The 12,500-nt window shown below is 39.0% G+C and overlaps 1 protein-coding gene and 1 long non-coding RNA gene across 2 annotated transcripts in view; both read left to right on the top strand.

Annotated features, from left to right (window-relative positions):
• LOC127005703 (roundabout homolog 2-like) overlaps positions 1–12,500 on the top strand; it is a gene marked incomplete at its 5' end in the record, with an annotated part of 160,774 nt that overhangs the window by 25,838 nt on the left and 122,436 nt on the right. The gene's annotated exons all lie outside the window — the stretch shown is intronic.
• LOC127005704 (uncharacterized) lies at positions 5,853–6,913 on the top strand. Its single transcript, XR_007758871.1, has 2 exons — positions 5,853–6,165; positions 6,328–6,913. It is a non-coding gene; the product is annotated as an uncharacterized LOC127005704 (long non-coding RNA).

The following is a 12,500-nucleotide window of genomic DNA, read 5'->3' as shown; positions in this document are numbered from 1 at the left end:
TCTCTCTTCTCCTTCTCTTCCTCTTTCTTCCCTTCCCCATTTTCCTCCATTCCTCAGATCGGCAGCCTTTTCATTCCCTTCTCTCTCCCTCTTCCCTTTTCTTTCCTCCCTTTCCTCTCCATTATTCTCCTTTATTCTTCATTTCGTATCTTCCTTTCGCTTCCCTTTCTCTTCTTTTCCCTTTCTTTTTTTTCCTTTCTCGGTTTCTTCCCTCTTCTTCTTTCTCTTCTTCCTCCCTCCCTCTGCTTCTTTGTCTCCTCCTCTCTCCTCTTCTCTCCTCTTCTCCTTCTCTCCCCTCTTCTTCCCTTCCTTATTCTCTTCCATTCCTCACATCGTCAGCCTTTTCATTCCCTTCTCTCTCTCTCTCTCTCTTGCCTTCTCTTTCCTCCCTTTTCTCTCCATTTCTCTCATTTATTCTTTCTTCGTATCTTCCCTTGCCTTCCATTTCTTCCTCCATTTCCCTCTTATTTTCCTTTCTCGTTTTCATTTCTACTTTCTTCCTCTTCTTTCTCTTCTCCCTCCCTCTCTGTTCCTTCGTCTCCTCCTCTTTTTCCTCTTCTCTCTTCTTCTCTGCCCTCTTCTTCCCTTCCCTATTTTCTTCCATTCCTCTACGTCAATCTTTTCCTTCCCTTCCCTCTCCCTCTTCCCTTCTCTTCCATTTCCCTTCTTTATTCTGCCTTCGTATCTTCCTTTCCCTTCCCTTTCTCCCTCCTTTTCCGTCTCTTTTTTTTTTTCCTTTCTCCCTCTTTGCTTTCCCTCTCCTCCTCTCTTCTTTCTCTCCTCCTTCTTCCCTCTCTGCTCCATCGTCTCTTCCCTCTCTCTTATATTCCTTCCTTTTATTTTTGTTTCCTTCCTTTTTATTCCTTCCTTCATCGTCCCTTCCCTCATTTTCATTCCTTTGACAAACCTTTTTCTTAACGTGTATTTCATCTTTATTCTTCGTTTTATTTTCCCTTCCTTTCCATCTCCTTTCTTCTGCTATTTTCATTCTTTTCTTAATTTTTCTTACTTTTATACTTAATTTCATCACCCCTTCCCTTCATTTCCCTTCCCTTTCCTTTCCCTTCACTTCCCCTTCCCTTCCTTTCCCTACCTTTCCCCTCCCTTCCCTTCCCTTCCCTCTTCCCTCCTCCTCTCCTCTCCCCTTCCTTCTTCCCTGTTTCTTTCTTCAACAAATACTTCTTCTTCCTTTCCCTCCCCTTCTCTTCCCTTTCCTCCCCTTCCTCCCCTTCCCCCCATTTTTTTTCCCCCAGCTACAAACTTAGCAGGGGTCACACACACACACACACACACACACACACACACACACACGCCAACTCGAGGCTCAAAACTCGTCTCGAACTTGTCCTAAACTTGTTCTGGAGTCGCCCCAGAACTCCTATTAATCTACTCCCAACTCGTAATGTTTTAAGTACTCAGTTATAAAGAGGAGGAGGAGAAGGAGGGGTAAGGGGAGAGGGGAAGTAGAAAGTTGTAATAATATGAAAGAGAAGAGAAAAAAAAAAGATGAAGAAGAAGAGGAGGAGGAGGAGGAGGAGGAGGAGGGAAGTAGAAAGTTGAAATAATATGAAAGAAAAGAGGAAAAAAGAGAGATAGGAGAAAAGAGGGAGAAAGAAGAGGAGGAGGAGGGGGAGGAGTATCAGAATCAGAATCAGAATCAGAATGCTTTATTCCATTAAAGTACAATGTACAATGGCTTTTCTCTTAATTACTAAATACTTTACATGTAGTACAGATATCATATATAAGACTTTCTTTAACTAATCTTTTATCTTAATTACTAAATATTTACATGGGATATCATATATAGGAACTTGCTAGATATAATACATATGTACGAGATAAGTGTATATTATGTCCTTCACGCGTTCTTTAGCAAAAGCCTCCTTGAAGAGCGTGAATAGTTAGGGCTTTCTTGAAGCTCGTGAGTGACGGGAGTTCTTTTATATTAGGGGGGAGCTTGTTCCATGCTCTTGGTCCACTTACTAATAGTGACCGCGCACCATTGTCTGTTCTCACTCTTGGGATAAATAGGTGGAGGAGAAGGTAGAATAATGAAAGATTAAGAAAAATAAGAAAAAAAGGAAAGAGGAAAAATGAGAGGGGGAGAGGAAGGAGGAGGAAGAACGGAGGAGGAAAAGGAGGTTGTACTGTGTATGTGTGTGTGTGTGTGTGTGTGTGTGTGTGTGTGTGTGTGTGTGTGTGTGTGTGTGTGTGTTTTGTCATTTCTTTTATATTCATTTAATTTATTGTATATTTTCTTTCCGTCTATTTCGTTTTCTTATTTTTTTTCCTCCTCTTTCTTTCTCTTTATCCTGTTTGTTTTCTTCTTTCTCTTTTCTTGTTGCTGTTTTTTTCTCTATCTTTCCTAACTTCTTTTCTTCCTTTTTTTCCTCCTTCTCTTCCTCCTTTTCCTCCTGCTCCTCCTCCTCCTCCTCTTTCATTTTGTATTTTACCAGTTGCTTCCTTCCTTTTACACACACACACACACACACACACACACACACACACACATACACTCTTGACTGCAAATAACCTCGCAGCTCAACCCGTCTCTCTCTCTCTCTCTCTCTCTCTCTCTCTCTCTCTCTCTCATAAGTTTCCTCCCTATTTCCTCCGCTACATTAGTTACATATGGAGGAGGAGGAGAAGGAGGAGGAGGGGGGGAAGAATGGGATATGAATGAGGGTTGTGATGAAGAGGAGGAGGAGGAGGAAGAGGAGGGAGGGTAAGAGGAGGGAAGGAGGGAAGGAAGAAGGAATTGAGTTAAGGAAGGAGAGAAGAAGGAAGGGAGGGGAGGAAGAATGGAAGAGGATGGAGGAAGAAGAGGAAGAATAAAGAAGAGGGAAGAAATGTGGGTGAGCAGAAGAAGAAGAAGAAGAGGAAGATTTATTTTCACACACACACACACACACACACACACACCTCTCTCTCTCTCTCTCTCTCTCTCTCTCTCTCTCTCTCTCCATACACACAACTCCTCACATCTTGGACGAAACATTCTGAAAACTCCCTCAACTTTCCCTCTCCCTTTGAACGAAAACTTATGAACTCAGACCCATAATAATCAACTTCCCTTGTGAACGAAACATTATGGAACTGAAACTCTTTGAACTGACTGACCCATTGAAATGACTTAATAGATCTCCCATTGAGCGAAGCATTAAGGTATTCAATTGTAAGTCACACAGAACGAAACTTTTGGAAATCACAATGACTGAAGGGATTGAGGCTTTTGAACGAAACTTTTTGGGAGTTTAGTATAGGGACAGAGAGGACCTTTTGGACGAAACTATATGGAACCAGAGGGAATGATGGAGTGTCTTGAGTGAAATGATGTGGAACCAGACGTGAGAAAGTGCTGTTTTGAACGAAGATTTACGAAACACGACCTTACCATGATTCTTACTGAGTTAACGATGAACAATGGGTTGAAAGTCGATACATTTTGAAAACACGCAAATACAAAAAGGCCATTGAACGAAACTTTATGAAACACGACCTTCCTTTGAAACTTATTGAGGAAACGATAAAAATAAACTGGATAAACTGCGATTGTAAGAGTCGATACATTTTGAAAATACGCAAATAAATGGCGCTTTGAATGAAACTTAATGGAACAAGATCTATAGAGGTGGCGGTGGCTGAGTGGTTAGCGTGCTGGTGCTCTCGAAAAAAGGATCAAAGATGAGCTCCGGGTGGCAGTGTGAGCCAAGCAAGATGTCGCCACTATAAACACTTGCCTGCGCCACAACGAGCTGGGGCCGACCACCAGGCTCACCAAGAGACCCTGCCCCAACCCTAGGCAGAAACGTAAAAATTATAAAAAAAAGATACTAGAGGAAAAGTAAGTTAGGTATTATAAAAGAACAAGAAAAAAACATGAAAAGGAATAAGGAAAAAAGGAAAATTAACGGGAAAGAGAAAGAGGAAAAAGGTAATGCACTGATGAAAAAAGTGTAATAGATTAGGTAAAATAAAAGAACAAGAAATAAAAACATGAAAAAGAACAAGGAAAAAAGGAAAACTAAATGGGAAATATAAAGAGGGAAAAATAATGCACTGATAAAAAAAACTGTAGTTGATTAGGTAAAATAAAAGAACAAGGAAAAAAGGAAAACTAAACGAGAAAGAGAAAGAGAAGAAAAAAATAATTTACTGATGAAAAAACTGAGTAGTGGATGAGTTAGTGGATGAAATGAAATAGACAAGCACTGATGAAAGAGTACTGACGGGTGAAATTAAATAGGCATACACTGATAAACAAAGCAGGGTCGCGAATAAGAGTAGGCCTAACAAATAAAGCCGTGATATATATAGTTGATGGGGACACGATTGGAAGTTGGAAATGGGGGTTAGATAGATTCATGGACGGCCGGGAAAGTTGCTGAATAAATTATCGCCAGGAGCCACCGTTTGTAATAGTAGTGGTAGTAGTTGTGGTAGTAGTAGTAGTAGTAGTAGTTGTTGTTGTTGTTATAACGATAGTGTAATGGCAGTGGTAGTAATGTTGGTGGTGATGAAATTAGAAGTGGTTATGAAAATAGTAGTGGTAGTAGTAGTAGTAGTAGTCGTAGTAGTAGTGGTAGTAGTAGGGGTAGTAGTAATGGTGGTGGTGGTAGTGATGATGGTGAAGATGAAAGTTGTAAGTAGTAGATAGTAATAGTTGTAATAGTAGTTAGTAGTAGTAGTAGTAGTAGTTGCAGAAAAAGAAGAGAAAAGAAAAAGAGGAAGTTAAACTTAAAATAAAGAAGATAAAGAAGATGAAAGAAAAAAAAGTAATAGTAATTGTAGTTGAACGAAAACATATAAAACGAAGCCTAAGAAACACATACTTTTGAACGAATCTTAAAGAAAAAAACCTTGTACTTAGAAATAATTAAGTACCCTGTGTTTAAACAATACGACAAACTCTACCTAAAAAGATCGAAACAATCTGAAAAAAAAACACTTAACCTCCATAGACGAAACATACTGAAACGGATCTTTATACTTCAGTCACCCCTGAGCGAAACATTCTGAAACACCCCTTGAAAAAAATATCTCTAGGAACGAAATTTAAAGCAACAAAGATTGAAGCCGCCGACTGAAACATATTGAAACTATTAATAAAGGTCTTGTTGAGCGAAACATTATGAAACCAGATCTTAAACTTAACCTATTGAAAGTGTAGTGATAATTTATGAGAACGGAGAGAGAGAGAGAGAGAGAGAGAGAGAGAGAGAGAGAGAGAGAGAGAGAGAGAGAGAGAGAGAGAGAGAGAGAGAGAGAGAGAGAGAGAGAGAGAGAGAGAGAGAGAGAGAGAGAGAATATAAGAAAATAAGCAAAACAGAAAGAATTAAAGAAAAGAAAGGAATGAGAAACACAAAGAGAGAGAGAGAGAGAGAGAGAGAGAGAGAGAGAGAGAGAGAGAGAGAGAGAGAGAGAGAGAGAGAGAGAGAGAGAGAATATAGAGAGAGAGAGAGAGAGAGAGAGAGAGAGAGAGTGAGAGACGGTATGAAGTTAACCTTTTTATGCATTCGAAATATTTTTTTCAGAATCACTCTTCTCTCTCTCTCTCTCCCTTCCCTTCCCTTCCCTTCCCTTCTTCTTCCCCTCCCTCCCTCCATCACTCACTCACTCAGTCACTCACTCACTTTCACTCTCAGGACATGAAATAGAAAGTGAAAGCTAATTGGGAATGAAAATTGAATGTTAATGACTTTCTCTAATAAATTCCACTTATATATTTTTTCCTCTTCGACATTTTTTTCCTCGGTTATATTTTTTTCATTTCATTCTCGTTTTGTTTTTTTTCTTTTATTCCCTTCATTATTTTTTTTCTCGTTGTGTGTTTGAGATTTTAACTAATTTTCTGAGTTTTTTTTAATACCGAGAATGGAAGAGTATAATGTCAACTCTTTCGACTCTATTTCTCCAGGTATATATTTTTTTTGTTTCTTTCACAATGTATGGTGGAAGTGATGGTGATGAGAAAGATGGCGATTTTGGTGTTGAAGGAGTTGAGAAAGGTGATGATTTTGGTGTTGAAGGTGTTGAGAATGGTGATTTTGGTGATGAATTTCGTGTGTAAAGACTGACATCTCTTAGTGAGGGAGAGCGCTTGGAACACAGTGAAGGCGAGGAACAGTTCAGAAGCCGGTTGAAGAAATTTAGAAGAAGAAGGTTTAGAAGAAGTATGAGTGTCAGTTTAGAGGAAGGTTTAAGAATAGCTTGAAAAAGGTTGAGGTGGTAATGACTGACCTTTCTTAGTGAGGGAGAGCGCTTGGAACACAGTGAAGGCGAGGAACAGTTCAGAAGCAGGTTGAAGAAATTTAGAAGAAGAAGATTTAGAAGAAGTATTAGTGTCAGTTTAGAGGAAGGTTTAAGAATAGCTTGAAAAAGGTTGAGGTGGTAATGACTGACCTTTCTTAGTGAGGGAGAGCGCTTGGAACACAGTGAAGGCGAGGAACAGTTCAGAAGCAGGTTGAAGAAATTTAGAAGAAGAAGATTTAGAAGAAGTATTAGTGTCAGTTTAGAGGAAGGTTTAAGAATAGCTTGAAAAAGGTTGAGGTGGTAATGACTGACCTTTCTTAGTGAGGGAGAGCGCCTGGAACACAACGAGGCGAGGAACAGTTCAGAATCTTACAGTACCTTTGCTTGAGTTACAGTAAGAAGGAAAGATAGACAAAGAAAGATAAAGATAGTTCGAAAATTTATCAGTGAAAGTTATGAAAGAAAGAAGATACTGTAAAAATATATTCACTTAATTTATAGAAAGGAAGAAATAAAGAAAAAAGAGAGGAAAGAAGGAAATATATAAAGAAAGATAAAGATAGGTCAAATATTTACAAGTGAAAGTTATGAGAGAAAGAAGATGCGGTTAAAATATATTCGCTTAATTTATAGAAAGGAAGAAATAAAGAAAACAAAATATCTAGAGTTTACAAGCGAAAAGGGAATGAAAGAAAGAAGATACGGATTGAAGACTGGTGGTGATGATAATGGTGGTGGTGGTGGTGGTGGTGGTGGTGGTAGTGGTGGTAGTGGTGGTGGTGGTAGTGGTGATGACAGTTTGTTATAGTGATGGAGGTGAAAGGGATGAAAGACGCTGATTGAAAGCTTTGGTGGTGATGGTGATTGTCATTCTTTGTGTTGTTGTTGTTGTTGTTGTTGTTGGTGGTGGTGGTGGTGGTAGTGGTGATGGTGGTAGTGGTGGTGGTTGTAGTGGTTGTGGTGGTGGAAGTGAAAGAGAGAAAATAAAGAAAATACTGGTTGAAGTCTTTGTTGTTGCTGGTGGTGGTGGTGGTGGTGGTGGTGGTTAGGGTGATAGAGGTGAAGGAAAATAAAAAAATACTGGTTGAAGTCTGTCTTGTTGCTGGTGGTGGTGGTGGTGGTGGTGGTGATGGTGGTGATTGTGGTTGTAGTAGTGAAAGGTATGAAAGAAATAAGATAATGAATGAAGGCTCTGGTGATGTTGTTGTTGTTGTTGGTGGTGGTGGTGCATGGTGGTAGTGGTGGTAGTGGAGGTGGTGGTGATGGTGGTGATTGTGGTTGTAGTAGTAAAAGGTATGAAACAAATAAAATAATGAATGAAGGCTCTGGTGATGGTGTTGTTGTTATTGTTGTTGTTGTTGTTATTGGTGGTGAAGGTAATCGTGGGTCGCAGGTTCTCACGTCCAAGCCCGATAACCTTTGCGTACCGATGAAACAAAGAACGCATTGAAGGTCACGTGAGAAGATGAAAAGATCAGGATAAACTTTAATGAACTGTCACTAATATCTGAATCGAGAGAGAGAGAGAGAGTAAAGATATATTTGAGCTATTAATATCGATCTTTACTATAATAATTATGATCCTCCTCCTCCTCCTCGTCTTCCTCCTTCTCCTCCTCCTCCTAGTGGGTAAGGTTAGGTTAGGATAGAAAAGAAATGGAGATGAAGAAGAACAGTAGTAGTAGTAGTAGTAGTAGTAGTAGTAGTAGTAGTAGTAGTAGTAAAAGAAGAGGAAGACAGAAGTGGAGGAGAAGAAATAGAAAATAGAGAACAAGAATGAAAAAAGTTTAGTAGTAGTAGTAGTAGTAAAAGAAAAGGAATAGAGAAATGGAGGAGAAGAAAAAGGAAATAGAGAACAAGAATGGAAAGAGTAGTAGTAGTAGTAGTAGTAGTAGTAGTAGTAACAATAGTAGTAGGATTAGTAACAGTAGTAATAGTATCGGGTACAATACCTGTCAGTTTGCAAGCCGAAGCAGCAAAGTGAGTTGAAGGTCTTCCTGCAAATGTCAGAATAAGAGACACGTTTTTACACATCCAAGTTTAAGCACCTGTCCACCACCACCACCACCTCCACCTCCACTACCACCTCTGATTATTGGTAGTGGTGGTGGTGATGGTGGTGATGGTACGGTTGACTTCAGGGTTTTGTTTCATTTAAATTTTGTTTGTTTTTACGCGTTTTCTTTTTTTCCCTTTATGTATGACTTAACTTTATTTATTTATTTATTGGTTCCTTATATCTATCTTCCGTTCGTTTGTTTGTTTGTTTGTTTGTTTGTCGAAGTGAGTTTTTGTTTGTTCATCTGTGTGTGTGTGTGTGTGTGTGTGTGTGTGTGTGTGTGTGTGTGTGTGTGTGTGTGTGTGTGTGTGTGTGTTTGAAAATGTCAGTACAGGTCTTCCTTTTGTTCTTCTTCTTCTTCTTCTTCTTCCTCTTTTTCTTCTTCTTCTTCTTCTTATGCTTCTAATTTTTTGCTTTTTATCTTCTTCCTCTTCTTTCTCTTCTTCGTTATCGAGCTTGTCTTCTTTTCTTCATCTTTACTTCTTTCTCTTTTTTTCTTTGTCTTCTCTTTTTTTCTCGACCTCATTTGTCTTCTTTTTTCTTCTTTTTATTCTGATACTTCCTCCTCATTTTTTTAATTTTCTTCTTCTCCTCCTCCTCCTCCTCCTCCACATCATAATCATCATCATCAGCATCATCATCATCAACAACAACAACAACAACAACAACAACAACAAGAATAAGGCCGCGTCCCACTTCCCTCAAACGTTTAATTTCAATAGTAAAAAAAAAATCTAAAATAAATAAATAAATAAATTACCTCATTATTATTTTTTTTCATTTTTATTATTATTACTCTTCATTAGTTCCTTTATCGACGCCGTAATGGACTAATTAAACCGATGGGGGGGGAGAGAGAGAGAGAGAGAGAGAGAGAGAGAGAGAGAGAGAGAGAGAGAGAGAGAGAGAGAGAGAGAGAGAGTTAATGTTAATGTCAATGTTATAGTTTTTTTTACTTGAAGGCGAAGCTGATTCTTTATTTTATCGTTATTCCTCTTTATTCATTATTTTCTCTTATTCATTCATTCATATCAATTTCTACTCATATATTCTTCCATTTTTTCTCATTACACATTCATATATTTTCTTCCTATCTTCATTATTTATCTTATTTATCATTCACATCAATCACTTATTCATCCGCTATCTCTTAGTATTCATTCACATTATTTTATTTATCCATTCACACTTTTTCTCTTATTCATTCGTCTTAATTTATACATATTTATTCTTTTTTTCATGTTATTCCTTTCTATGTATTTCTCTGTATCTTCATTCAGTCTTAATTTATACATATTTATTCTTTTTTTCATGTTATCCCTTTCTATGTATTTCTCTGTATCTTCATTCAGTCTTAATTTATACATATTTATTCTTTTTTTCATGTTATTCCTTTCTATGTATTTTTCTGTATCTTCATTCAGTCTTAATTTATACATATTAATTCCTTTTTTCATGTTATCCCTTTCTATGTATTTCTTTATATCTTCATTCGTTTCCTCTTATTCCTCATTCACATTTATTTCTATCTATACATTCATTCTTTTTCTAACACCATTCATCTACGCAACTCTTTTCATCCATTGTATTTCTCTCATCATCCTTCTATTTTATTCTCAGTGTCTATTTTCATCCCTTTTCTAATACATTCTTCTATTAAACCTCTAAACCATTTATTTCTCAGTCTATATTTTCATCCTTTTCTAATACATTCTTCTATTAAACCTCTAAACCATTTATTTCTCAGTCTATATTTTTATCCCTTTTCTAATACATTCTCTTATTAAACCTCTAAACGATTTATTTCTCAGTGTCTATTTTCATCCCTTTTCTAATACATTCTTCTATTAAACCTCTAAACCATTTAATTCTCAGTGTCTATTTTCATCCCTTTTCTAATACATTCTTCTATTAAACCTCTAAACTATTTATTTCTCAGTCTATATTTTCATCCTTTTCTAATACATTCTTCTATTAAACTCTTTAAACCCACCCCTATTATTTCTATCATAATTTTTCTATTCACTTTTCAATACAAACTTCTAACGCGTAAAACAAACCAGAAGGAACAAGCTAGCATTTATTTTATTCATTCTTACCCTTGAGCTGCATCCATTACCGTAAAAATCACACACAAAAAAACATAAAAGTAACATAATGCAGTCCTTTGCTTGGCGCACTAACGTCACACCTATCACTTTGTCACTCACGCTGCACAGAAGTTCGTATAGTCAGCATGTCCCGCCTTGCGACACACACATCTGAAACCTGTCGCCTCACGCATTATTTAGAAAGCCAAGCGGAGGAAGTGCACGAGTAGGAGAGAAGAGGAGAGGCTTTGGTATAACACGGACGGACAGCAAGCGAGCATAATGGATGAGGGAACAGAGAAAGGTTGAGGATGTTTCGCTGACAAGGAAGAATGAGGAATAGATTTAGGGAAGGAAGATAAGCGGGAAGGAAGGAGCCAAGCGGAGAACAGCACGAGTAGGAGAGGAGAGAACAGGCTTGGGTATAACACGGACGGACAGCAAGCGAGCATAATGGATGAGGGAACAGAGATAGGTTGAGGATGTTCCGATGACAAGCAAGAATGAGATATAGATTTAGGGAAGGAAGAGAAGCATGAAGGAAGAACTAAGCGGAGAACAGCACGCGTAGGAGACGAGAGAAGAGAGACTTGGGTATAACACGGACAGACGGACAGCAAGCGAGCATAATTGATGAGGGAACAGAGAAAGGTTGAGGATGTTCCGACGACAAGCAAGAATGAGAAATGGATATAGGAAAGGAAGAGAAGGAGGAAGGAAGGAACGAAGCGGAGAAGTGAACCAGTAGAAGAGAACAGACTTGGGTATAACACGGACAGAAGAACAGCAAGCGAGCATAATGCATTAGGGAACAGAAAGGTTGAGAATGTACCAATGATTAGCGATGATGAGAAATGGACCTGGACGTATATATTTGTCGAACGGATAGATGGATAACCGAAGTAGCAAAGCAGCAATCTAGAAATAGCAGAAGTGAGGGCCGGTTGAGGCTTGTGCTGCTGTGTAAGTTATGGATTTGTTGCTACAGTTAAATGGAAGGAAGAAGCGGTTGGGGGCACGATCATGGCTTCAAAGACGGGAGGACAGGAGTGTTTTCAAAATCTTCTTAGTAGAGTTTTCCTGTGTGTGGCTCCTCAGCGCGGAGTGTTCTCTTATCTTGTCAATGAGGTTGTAATCAAAGGAGCTCTGCCAATCCACTTTACGAACTAGCGATGCAGACCTGGCAGAATGATCTTGATGGGCCATTGTAACCGAGAAATAAGAAGAAAGCAAGCTGAAAAAAATATACATTGTAGCGACACACACCTCTTCCTCCGCACCAACCACCAATCACCAACACCAGCTATTCCTTCACTTCCAATCACCACCCAAACCACCACCACCATCACCCGCAACACAACGCACAGCTTCCATTGGCCGCCTCGTTCCTCAGCCTGCTCGTCATTGGCTGAGGCTTGGTGGTGCTGGAGACACGCCGCGCCATTGGTCAGCCTCCGATAAGGGTTGTAAACTGGACTGTGATTGGCTGGGAGAAGCGAGAGGCCGTATGTGATTGGCGGAGGAGGAGGAGAAGGAAGGAGGAGGAGGAAGGAAGGGAGGAAGGAGATGAAAGGGGAGACATAAGGCAGGAAGAGAAGAAGAGAAAGAAAAAGAAGGAAGGGGATGAAAGAGGAGAGGAAAGAAAAAAGAAAGGAAGGAGAGGGGAATGGCAGAGACAGAAAAGAAGGAAGGGAAGAAGGGAAAAGTAGCAGAAAGGAAGGATGGAAGAGACAGAATAAGAAAAATGAAAAAGAAAGAAAACAACGAGGAAAGAAGAAAAGGAAAAGGAAGAATAGGAGAAAGTGAAGGAAGAGGAGGAGGAGGAGGAGGAAGAAAAAGAAGAAAGGAAAGGAAGGAAGAGGAAGAAAAAGAAGGAAGGAAGAAAGAAAGAAATAGGAGAAGAGAAGGAAGAGAGAGAGAAGAGAAGAGAGAGAGAGAGAGAGAGAGAGAGGAAGGAAAAAAATATGAGAGAGAGAGAGAGAGAGAGAGAGAGAGGCTGGGAAGGAGATGAGAGAGAGAGAGAGAGAGAGAAGGAAAGGTAAGAAAAAGGAGGAGGAAAATATTAGAAAGAGGGTAAAACAAATAACATAAAGAAG

Source organism: Eriocheir sinensis, chromosome 30 (assembly GCF_024679095.1).
Source record: "Eriocheir sinensis breed Jianghai 21 chromosome 30, ASM2467909v1, whole genome shotgun sequence".
Lineage (NCBI taxonomy): Eukaryota > Metazoa > Arthropoda > Malacostraca > Decapoda > Varunidae > Eriocheir > Eriocheir sinensis.
Note: the sequence above shows the minus strand (reverse complement) of the source record. Positions and strands in the feature narration are given on the sequence as shown.